Here is a 12,041-nt window from a genome sequence, read left to right on the forward strand (position 1 = left end):
TCGAGTTATTCTGTAAAAACATTTTTTTTTTTTTTTGTTGAATTGTGTCATTTTACTTTCACATTACAGTAATTCCTTTAACTTTAGAAAAATGTCTGATGTCTGATGTCCCTGCACAATTATACCAAATAAAAAAGAAAAAGGTATTATATATTCATTTATTTTTAAAGTGCTCATATTATGCTCATTTTCAGGTTCATAATTGTATCTCATCTCACTTCTGTTCTATCTTTGTTGGGAGTCGCACATGCTCAGTAGCTAGGTAAGGACTACTAGCCAGTCAGAAGCAGAGTATGAGGGCGTGCCCTGACAGTAACTAGGTAAGGACTACTAGCCAGTCAGAAGCAGAGTATGAGGGCGTGCCCTGACAGTAGCTAGGTAAGGACTACTAGCCAGTCAGAAGCAGAGTATGAGGGCGTGCCCTGACAGTAGCTAGGTAAGGACTACTAGCCAGTCAGAAGCAGAGTATGAGGGCGTGCCATGCTAGCAGCTAGGCGAGCATTATAACGTGTGTTCCAAAGTGACCACGTTTGTCTCTGAAGTAAAGGCTGGACTACAATAGAGCTGTTTGGAGCAGTTTGTCAACAGTGTTTTTTGTTGGAGATGGTAAGTCCCTTTGGGGGGGACTTTGGGCTTTTCCACTTTGTAAACCTATAACATGCACAAAAAAGATATATAACACAATAAAGGAAAGGGGAAAAGCCAAAAAGCATAATATGAGCACTTTAAATTTGGAGATCTTCACTGGAATGAAACATAAGTTTTCTGTGGGTTTGAATGCTTGACCGCACAACTGGAATTTGTAACAATGGAGCGACCAGTGGAAGAGCTTTAAAAAGTTAATAAACATTTCCTCCTTACTCATCGTCAAGTTTTTCTTTTGTTTTCCGGATGTCACTGATCTTATGGATCTGTTAAAGGTATGACATTTTTTTATTTGTTACAAGAAACTGGTTTTATTCTGTCATAAACACACCTCTTACATGTTTTATCACATACAGAACACAGTGGCTTTCAGACATTGTGAATGTGAAATGTGCTCAACAGTATTTAACCAGACTTCAGTAAATGTCTTATTTACTGTCAACATACCGAGCTGTATTAGATTCTGTCTTCGATGTGGACGTCCTTAAATCACAGCTACAGATCTCACAGGATTTCATTGATTTAATGGACAGGCCGTTGCCTCCAGATACCTTTGTGGAGCAGCCTCCATACAAATATAATAGCAGCCACATAATAGAGCTGCAGAGGCCATCGTGCTGACTGTAGCTGAGCCAGCAGAGGTATGCTAATGGAGTCAGAGGATAGTTCTGTGTGCGTCACAGGTCTCCTCTGAGTATGGTGGTCGGATGCCCACCCACCTCCTTAATTTTCATACTTCAAACACTCAACAAAGACCCACTAATACAGAACATATTGGGGGATGGACGGCCAGAGCATGTAAGACAGACAAAGTGTGAGTGAGGGAGGGGAAGAAAGAAGAGGAGGGTATCCACTTAAATCAGCCATTATTTATAGTCCAGGGAGGTTTAAAATCAACATGTTCAGCAACCGGGGTCAGGCCTTATGGCTTTATAACCGCTGTTCAAATAATCACCACATAGATACAGATATGTATCACTCCTCCTTAGCTGCTGCCTTTCTCTTCTTCACACCTTCCATCTCAGCCCTGTAAAATCTTAGAGGTTTATGTCCCATTTTAGTAACAGTGCCCGTTCAAAACGTGCCTGTTAGGAGCCGTTTTTTTGGCCTCCTGTATTGCTGCTTGCCACTTTCTCCAGAACCATTGTACCCTGAAATAACTTACAGAAGGACCCCAAAGCACTTAATATGCAACCCCCACTGTATTCTACTGACTTACTGTGCACTTCTAGGTGTTTGGTGTTTTAAGCCCTTAACGTCGTCTTCCAGGCAGCGCTGCATGAAAGGCACTAGGGTTAGGCACATAGACAGTGAAAGAAATGGACACAGCGACGCCATAGAATTCGACGGAGACCACTGAAGTCTATTAGAAGCACTTTTCCGGTGATGGCTGAGAATTACTGCACAGCCTCAAACTGAGCTTGACGACGTAGATGTGACGTGAGAAACCTGTCTGAAGTCTTCTGGTAGCTGTGCCAAGAGAAATCTCAATCATTCCCAATCTTGCAGAAACGGAGAGCGTGAGTAGGAGCTGTCCATGAGTGTAGGAGCAGGAGCAAAACGTTGCTGAAATATGCTTTCATGGACTCTCTATGGGCTTCTCCCTTGACTGTATGCCTCCACGTCCCCCCGATTGCCTGCGCGCTTCTCCTGACTATACGGTAATTCCTCTACTGTGCGACAGAAAGTCACGTGGTTATGGCACAATCGCCTATTTTTACAAAAATGGCTGCTACAGGGCCATAAGGTGAGATACAAGGTAATGGAGCCTTTTATACATTGTCATGTTTCTTTAGAAATAAACAACGGACAAATAGAGTCTTTAAACGCTTCAGATGTTAAGTTATTCGCTGTCAAAGTGACGCCAAAATGAATGGCAGTCAATGGGATGCTAGCTGAAGGTGATGGTTTGTTAGCCTCAGAGTCTCCCCATAGGAGGTATGCTTTCCAGATGCTTGCTTACCTTCTTGGTTAGGCAAGGGTTAGGGTTAGGGTTAGGGTTAGGGTTAGGGTTAAGGTTAGGTGTCTTGAAGTCGACAGTGGGGGCTTAAAACACCATCAAGCCCACTTCTATCAGAGGAAAAAATTGTACTACTACATTTACCTGACAAAGAAATGTTACTGATTACCTTGCTTATTCAGATTTTACTCACAAAATATCACAATTGAAATAAAAAAGGTATTCATTTTGAAATAGGTGTAGGCTATTTATCACCGGTAGCCCTGAAACTCCGCCCCCGCATCTACAGAGAAGTCGCTGTTTTTTAAACTTTTCCTCAATCTTCATTGTGCAGTCGCTTAGTTTAAAGGTGCTGTAGGTAGGATTGTGAAGATCCAGGACTTAGCCAAAAAATTGGAACATCGACAACTTCTCAGTCCCTCCCCCCCCCTTTCTGCTAAAGCCCAAAATGGTATCCTAAGCCCCTCCCCCCACAAGGGTGAATGAATGAGCAGTGATTGACACGCAGTTAGACACCCCGGCCCTGATTGGTGCATCTGAACAGGGAGCTGTGGATTTTTGCAAATCTCACTACAGGCTGTAGGTGGTGCCAGAGGAGCTGGATTTTTTTTTTTAAATTACCTGCTTCATGTAGTTCTACTGGAACATAGGGTCAGTTTCAGCAAATATGACAGAAGGTTAGTTTTACCTACTGCACCTTTAATTAACAGTTCATTACTGTAATATCCAACGCTGTACAAACTGCTCCAGAATTTCTACTGAAAGGTGACAGTAGATGTGTGCACGTGTGAGGTTATAAATAAATAAATTAAATGTCTGCATTTTCTCGTACACACGTGCATATGCAGATACTCGTGTGTGTGTGTGTGTGTGTGTGTGTGTGTGTGTGTGTGTGGTGATTTGGGAAAGCTGTGAAATACAAACTAATGGGAATCCTAAGCAAGGGGGACATGACGGATGGAGCAGCTTGGAGGTAACAGAAGCATTAGTGTGTATGGAGAGTAGTCTGGTTTGGCACATGGGGTGTGGGTGTGTGTATGTGTGTGTGAGGGGGAGTGGGGGGTGTGGGGGGGGGGGGAGGGGTAATAGAGGAACGTGAATGACAACGCAGATGAGGGGAATGGTGGGATGGAATCAGCAAAGGTCTGACATTGCCAGAAACCTGCCATGTGTCATTGATTAACCGGGTAGCGCTGCAATGATTTAGTTGACAAAGCATCACATTAGTGCAGTGGATCCAAGTCTGTGTGTGTGTGTGTGTGTGTGTGTGTGTGTGTCCGTGTGCGTGTAAATTAACGATCCAGGGAAAAGCCAGATACTTGTTGACATTAAACCAAGGTGCCAAAGTTATATCATGACATTGTTTTATTTCTCATGGTGCTATTTTTCTTTTATTACCAACAGATTATTGAGTGCGACTGCAATACTTTCTCGGGCAAAATGATTTATGCAGCAAGAGAATAAATATTAAAACAAAAACAACAATTGTTTGGCCATTGTTACAGGAATGATGGCAACTATAATAGAAGTCTGAACCAATTCATTTGATTTGTGCCACAAATGAAATGCAAAACCTTTTTACCCAGTTTTAGTGTCAGGAAAACAAACACTAAAAAAGCTTCACTTTCTGACCGATCGACACGCCTTTTTGGAATTATACAATGCGGTTGGAACTGGTTTTAATAGACCTTAAGTTCCCGGAGCATACTCCACTCGTAAAGGAGCGTAAAACCATTCACAACCGGGGGGGAAGCACCAACAATGAGGATTTACTGTAAGCTGGCAGCAGAGTAGGGCTGCAACTAACTATTCTTTTCATAGTTGATTAATCTGTCGATTATTTTCTCGATTAATCGATTAGTTGTTGGTCTATAAAATGTCAAAAAATGATCAAGATGTCGTCCTCAAATGTCTTGTTCTGGCCACAACTCAAAGATATTCAGTGTACTGTCACAGAGGAGAGAAGAAACTAGAAAATATTCACATTTAAGAAGCTGACATCAGAGAATATTTCACTTTTTTCATAAAAAATGACTCAAACGGATTAGTCAATTATCAAAATAGTTGGCGATTTATTTAATAGTTCACAACTAATCGATTAATCGATGCATCTCTACAGCAGAGATCGCAATGGCTCTGGATCAAATATTCGGGTTCAGCTGAAAAAAAGGTGCTGTATTAAAACTACATCTACAACTGCAACTTACAGTATGTCTGCATGTGTGTGTGTGTGTGTGTGTGTGTGTGTGTGTGTGTGTGTGTGTGTGTGTGTGTGTGTGTGTGTGTGTGTGTGTTTGAGAGGTGAAAGGGCCAGGTAGACTAGACAAGAGGAGTGGATAAGTGAGGGACAGGAGCAGCCGACACTTTTCTTAAACCGAAGCTGGATCTGTTTTATCTCAGCGTGAGGAGAGAAAGAGGGAGCAAGGTCTTTGCGGGGACAAGGCCAGGCTTCGCAGTGTATGGCTGTTGCTGAGGTTGCTGTAGGTCTGGGGGTCTGTCTGTTTGTCTGTGAGCTGTCTGTGGAAGGCCTGCTCCTGGGGCTAACTGATTAGGCTATAATTTGAGGGGTGTCTTGAGGGAGCAGCCCCCTTTTTTTCGCCCACCGCCACCACCCATGGGAGGCTGGAGTAGGTGCAACAGGACCCCGAGACGTATCAACACACACACACACACACACACACACACACACACACACACACACATGCATGCTTATGAAATGATGGATAAGCAGACGTGGGGATTGAGAACAGGAAGTGATGATTTAAACAGAGCGCCAGAGACGCCAGCAACAGAGCTCTACTTACCTACCCTTCCTCCCTCTCTCACACTGAAAGTATAAATATATATGTATGCACACTGGAAGAAGCAGGTAAGCTTTAAATTATGTTTCACGTTCACGTCACCAAGTCATTTCATTTAGAGCGGCTTTAATCAATATCTCATTGGCTCAACAATGGATCGCATGACTACCTGTATGTGAAAAGTATTTCTAGCAGTGATGGACCTACAGAGAATTATCCCCTAAGCTCTACAGAGCTTTTTTTTGTTTTGGTTTATTCTGGTTTTCAGCCTCAGTAGGAAGCTGTTAAAAAAAGTCGTAGTATGTTATGTCGAAAGTGATTACAAAGGCAATGTATTGTATGTCGAAAGAATTTATAAAAAAGTCAATGTATGGTATGTCAAAAAAAGTGATAAAAAGGTAATGTATAGTATGTTGAAAAAAGTCATAGTATAGTATGTTGAAAAGTCATAGTAAAGTATGTTAAAAAGTCATAGTATAGTATGTTGTAAAAAGTCATAACAAAGTCACAGTATAGTATGTCGGAAAAAAGTGATAAAAAAAAGTCATAGTATAGCATGTTTAAAAAGGGATTGGTATAGTATGGTCGCAGTCAGGACTTCAGATCGAACCAGCGGTCAGAGTCTGCAGAAGTTATTTGCAGCCGTTCTAACCATTGAGCCACCCTGCAACCCACTAAAATAAAGTGGAAAAAAGTCATAAAAAATCATAGTATAGCATGTTGAAAAAAGGCATTGTAAGGTGAAGAAAGGCTTACTATAGTATGGTCCAAGACCGGTATGGGGATCGAGCCAGGGGTCAGAGTCTGCAGTGCTTATTTGCAGCAATTCTAACCATTGAGCCACTCCACTACCAAATAACATAGGTTGAAAACAGTCTTCTTTTAAAAAGTCACATAAAAGTCATAGTATAATATGTTGAAAAAAGTCATAATATAGTATGTCATAAAAAGTCATAAAAAGTCATACTTGTGGCCAATTAGCTCAGTTGGTAGAGCGTGCGCACATGTGCAGAGATTTATTCCTCGACACAGAAGGTCAAGGGTTTGAATCTGACCTGTGGCAGGTTTTCTTGCATGTCTTCCCCCCTTCTCTCCCCTTTCATATCATAGCTTTCCTCTCTAATAAAGGCAGAAATGCCCAAAAGAAAAAGTCATAGTATAATATGTCAAAAAAAAGCAATGAAAAAGACACAGTATAGTATGTTGTAAAAAGTCATAGAATGTTGAAAAATGGCTTTGAATGGCATGGTCCAAGTTTGAAATGGGAATTCAACCAGGGATCAGAGCCTACAGAATTTATTTGCAGCAGTGCTAACCATTGAGCCACCATGCCACCTGCTAAAATTAAGTCAAAAACAGTCATAATATAGTATGTCATAAAAAGTAAAAAAAAATTCATAGTATAGTATGTTGAAAAAAGTCATCAAAAATTCATAGTATCGTATATTGAAAAAAAGTCATCAAAAAGTCATAGTATAGTACGTCAAAAAAAGTAATAGAAAGTCATAGTATAGTATGTTGAAAAAAGTCTTAAAAAGGTCATAGTATAGTATGTTGAAAAAAGTCTTAAAAAAGTCATAGTATAGTATGTTGAAAAATTCATAAAAAAAAGTCATAGTATAGTATGTCATTAAAAGTCATAAAAAAGTCATAGTATAGTATGTTGAAAAATTCATTAAAAAGTCATAGTATAGTACGTTGAAAAAGTCATAGTATAGTATGTTGAAAAATTCATAAAAAAGTCATAGTATAGTATGTCATTAAAAGTCATTAAAAAGTCATAGTATAGTATGTTGAAAAATTCATTAAAAAGTCATAGTTTTGTATGGTCCACGTCTGGAGTGGGGATCAAGCCAGGGGTCAGAGGTTGCAGAAGTTAATTGCAGCAATGCTAACCATCAATCCACCATACCACCCACTAAAATTGAGTCGAACAGTCATAGGATAGTATGTTGTAAAAAGTAATCAAAAAGTCCTAGTATAGTGTGTCGAAAAAAGTAATAAAAAAGTCCTAGTATAGTAAGTTGAAAAAAAATAATAAAAAAGTCATAGTATAGTACGTTGAAAAAAGTCATAGCTTTGTATGGTCTAAGTCTGGAGTGGGGCTTGAACCAGGGGTCAGAGGATGCTGACATTATTTGCAGCAATGCTAACCATTGAGCCAACGCACCACCTGCTAAAATTGAGTACGTTGAAAAAAGTAATAAAAAAGTCATAGTATAGTATGTTAAAAAAAATCATAATATAGTATGTCGTAAAAAGTAATAAAAAAGTCATAGTATAGAATGTTGAAAAAAATGAATAAAAAAGTCATGGTATAGTGACTTTTTTATTAATTTTTCAACATACTACATATAGTATGTTAAAAAAAATCATAATATAGTACGTCGAAAAAAGTAATAAAAAAGTCATAATATAGTATGTCGTAAAATTCATAGTATATCATATATCATAAAAACCTTGTGGCCAGGGTTGCTTCAGTGGTATAGCAGGTGCACATATACTGAGAGGAGGGTTTATGCCTCGACGCAGAGGTCCAGGGTTCCAGTCCGACCTGTGACGATTTTCTGCATGTCTTTCCCCCCCTCTCTCCCCTTTCTCACCTAACTGTCCTATCAATTAAAGGCAGAAAAGCCCAAAAAATAATCTTTAAAAAAAAAAAAAAGTCATAGTATATTGAAAAAAGTTGTAGTTTTGTATGGGTCAAGTGTGGAGTGTGGATCAAACCAGTTGTCAGAGGGTGCAGAAGTTATTAGCAGTAATGCTAACCATTGATCCACCGTAGAACACACTAAATTTGAGTTGAAACAGTCATAGGATAGTGTGTCATTAAAAGTCATGACATCAGATAAAATATTTTTTTCAAATGCAGGACTTTCACTTGTAGTGGATTATTTTCACAGTGTTGTATCAGTACTTTTACGTTATGTAAAGTATCCGAGTTCTTCCACGTCTGGCTGCTGATTTATCTCCTTTCTTTGGCTCCACTCTCACACAATTTATCATGACTTTTCCTGTGACTTTTATTCTTATTCTTTAATGGATGCATTGAAATGTAGCGAAGTACAATATAGTCCTCTGTGATAACACTTAAGTGATAAGTACTTAAGTAAAAGCCAATTTTAGTATACAAAAAGTACAACTTTGATACAGTAACAAGAGTAAACTTCCAACTACAATGTTTTACAGACAGGCATTTCTATTATTTGGTCCACCCTATTTATATAATTGAGGGCTGAATAAATAAGAGAAACACACCTCTGTATCAACAGCAGCACATCGTCTAAAATCATCATCAACCAGGCCAGTTATTTCATGGATCCAGGATACTATGTATCCTGATAAAGTTCCCTTGACCTTTGGAATTAAAATAGCCCCACATCATCACATCCCCTTCACCATACCTAGAGATTGGCATGGTTGTATTTCAGTTAGCCTAATAGCTGGTTCGATTTGCATTGAGAGATGATTTTATGCAAAGTACCCCATGCCAATCTCTAGGTATGGTGAAGGGGATGTGATGATGTGGGGCTATTTTAATTCCAAAGGCCAAGGGAACTTTATCAGGATGCATAGTATCCTGGATCCATGAAACAACTGGCCTTTAAAAATAAAAATCTGCCTGCCTCTATGGGAATTTAACATAGGGGTGTACTCACTTTTGTTGCCAGCGGTTTAGACATTAATGGCTGTGTGTTGAGTTATTTTGAGGGGACAGCACATTTACACTGTTATACGAGCTGTACACTTAATACTTTACATTGTAGCAAAGTGTAATTTCTTCAGTGTTGTCCCATTAAAAGATATAATGAAATATTTACTAAAATGTGAGGGGTGTACTCACTTTTGTGAGATACTGTAATATATAGAGGTTTACTCCTCGACGCAGCGGCAGCAGGTTCGACTCCGACCTGCGACCCTTTGCTGCATTTCATTCCTCTCTCATGTCTTCATCTGTCTTATGGAAATAAAGGCCTAAAATGCCCAAAAAAAAATCTTAAAAGAAAGAATTCTGCGTCAGACTTACTGTGGCCCTGATTGTAATCCGTGAAGGATTTGTCACAAGAATGTTGTATCAGTTAAAGCTAGGTGTACCTAATAAACTGGCATTTAAGTATATTTCTCTACATACGTACATAATTAACAAATGAAGGAAATAAAGACAACAATCCACTTTAGTCCGGTCTCCATGAACCCTTCACATTTTAACCAATACAGAAAACATAATAGCTGTAATTAAGGCAGCATATGATATTTATTGCTGCCGGTTTTAAGCAAAGAAGCTGATATTTATCTGGTAATTACAGGTACTAAAGCTCAGCCCTGCTTTGTTTCTCCATGTTGTTTGGCCATTGCCATGACGCCATGTGGCTCGCCACTGTCAACAAGCAGCCTGCAATCTCCCATTAGATCAGATGCTATTAGGGCAGAGAGGAGTCACTGAGCAAACAGTGTCCGTGCCTTTAAAACCGGGTTATCTAATCTAGTCAACAGGGATGAGCTGGACTTTGGATTTTACAGACAGACAGGGCAGTTTGTCCACAAGTATTGTTTGGCACGGGAATAAAACGCCACTCAAGATCAGTGGAGTCTTCATTGGTCGATCCTCATTGAGCTTTATGAGTGGGGATCAGATAAGAGTTTGTGGAGAGACTTTGTTGAGGGTTAGATAACGTCTGGTGCTGATGATTGGAGATGGTGCTGTGGTCCCTCGCAAGCAACTGCATTAGGTGTGCTTCAGTGGAAGGCTGTTTTAAAGTCTGTGCTTTATAGCATTAACCAACCGGCTGCTTTGTTAGTAGACAACGAGGGATGGTAGATGTTAGGAAAATTAAACAACTCTTCTTGTTTCTGTTCAAATTAAACTGTTTGCGTGATAGAAAGCCCAAATACTGCTGACGTTCTCACGAGAAAAATCCTGGGAGCCACTTCCTGACCTTGTGGGAGACAACATCGCCTTTTGTATTTTGACTGTTTATACTCATAATACAAGCTGCTGTTGAAATTCTAGTCAGTCATTTTTCTGTACTTTGCTGTGAGTGCTGTAAAACTGGCTCTACTTGCAAGTAAGCAAACTTTGAGACAATTTCAGTGATTCTGTCCATTCCTTGATAAATAATTATCTTAACAGTAGAAGTTGAAGGTAGATGATTAAAGGATAGGTTCACATTTTTCAAGTCAGCTTTTTAAATAGTCTGGTGTAGGCTACACCACAGATACATTCTTGGATAGGAGAAGAAAAAAAACACTCTGTGTTGTTTGCATTTCTTTAAGCCAATCACAATGGTCTTGGGCGGTGCAAACGCGGCGACGTTGGCTCTGCAAAATGGTCTCGGAAGGAACTTGTTTTGTGAAACATTTGCAACCCGCAAATAAAGCCTAACATGTCCTAAAATGTACTTGTGTTGATCCAGACAATACTTACATATATATATATATATATATATATATATATATATATATATATATATATATATATATATATATATATATATATATATATATATAGTTCCTATAGTTCCTCCTTTTCCATGCTGGCCCTGAAGAGATCCCTTCCTCAAGCAATTCCAATGTGTATTAAGTCATTTTTTGTGCAAAAATGCATTTAAAAGTTCAGCCAAAGCTACTAAGAGGCTTCATCAGTCAAATCAAGTTAATATTCTATTCTCCAAATCTGGGACCAATTGTTTTGTGATTTCTTACTGAGCTGCAGGGGAGAGATAGAAGCATAAAGAGGGAAGTTTGTACCAAAAACACACTAACTTTGGATGTGGATTTTGTCCCCCATCTCTCACATTGAAATTATGTATGGATGGGGTCTCTTTATGGACAGCTTTATGGAGCTGTTCCAACCTCCAACATACATTTTGGCATGTGAGTAATATATTATGTTCAGACAGAAAGAAAGTGAACTTTTCCTTTGTCCTTGATCCTGGACTGAGCTCTCTTGCTGCGGTAAAGTTGGTACAGAATTCTTAAGGGAAGACACCTGAGTTCAGTCTGAAAAAACATAGCCCTGTCGCAGTTTTTCACCCTCTTCATGCCTATTAGACGTTGCAAAAAAAGGATCCACACACAGTGAATGTTTTCCTGTAATACTCCTGTTTGTTTTGTCTCATTCACAGTCCCATCCTCTCCAACCTCAGTCTCCATCTCTCTCCGTCTCTTCTCCTTCATGGCTGAGTGCTTTGGTCCAGGCTCAGGAGGCAGAGGCGGCTGTGTATGCCGGGCCCAGCCTGCCCAGCGTCAGGCTAAGTGCCTCTGACAGCCCTCCGCACAGTTATTAACTGTGATCCGCCACCACAGGGCCTGGGCAACCCCGAGCCGAGGGGAGGGTCCACCAGAGGGCTCTGCTCTAAACACAATGACCGCTTTCACCTCTCTCGCATGTCTCTGCTCTCCGCCATGTACCCTTCTGACCCCCCCCCATCACCCGCTAATACAAATTTACATCATTTCATATACTGTGCATACAGTTTTTTTCAAATATGGCCTCATTCATGTGTCCCTGGAACTGCTGGGAAGCTGCTCTGCCAACCGTCCAGGCCCCTTAAACACAGATGGGAAGAAAAATGATTTTGGAAAGGACAACTGTGAAGGCGGCTCTTTAATGAAGGATTACTGGAGGACACATT

Source organism: Sander lucioperca, chromosome 8 (genome assembly GCF_008315115.2).
Source record: "Sander lucioperca isolate FBNREF2018 chromosome 8, SLUC_FBN_1.2, whole genome shotgun sequence".
NCBI lineage: Eukaryota > Metazoa > Chordata > Actinopteri > Perciformes > Percidae > Sander > Sander lucioperca.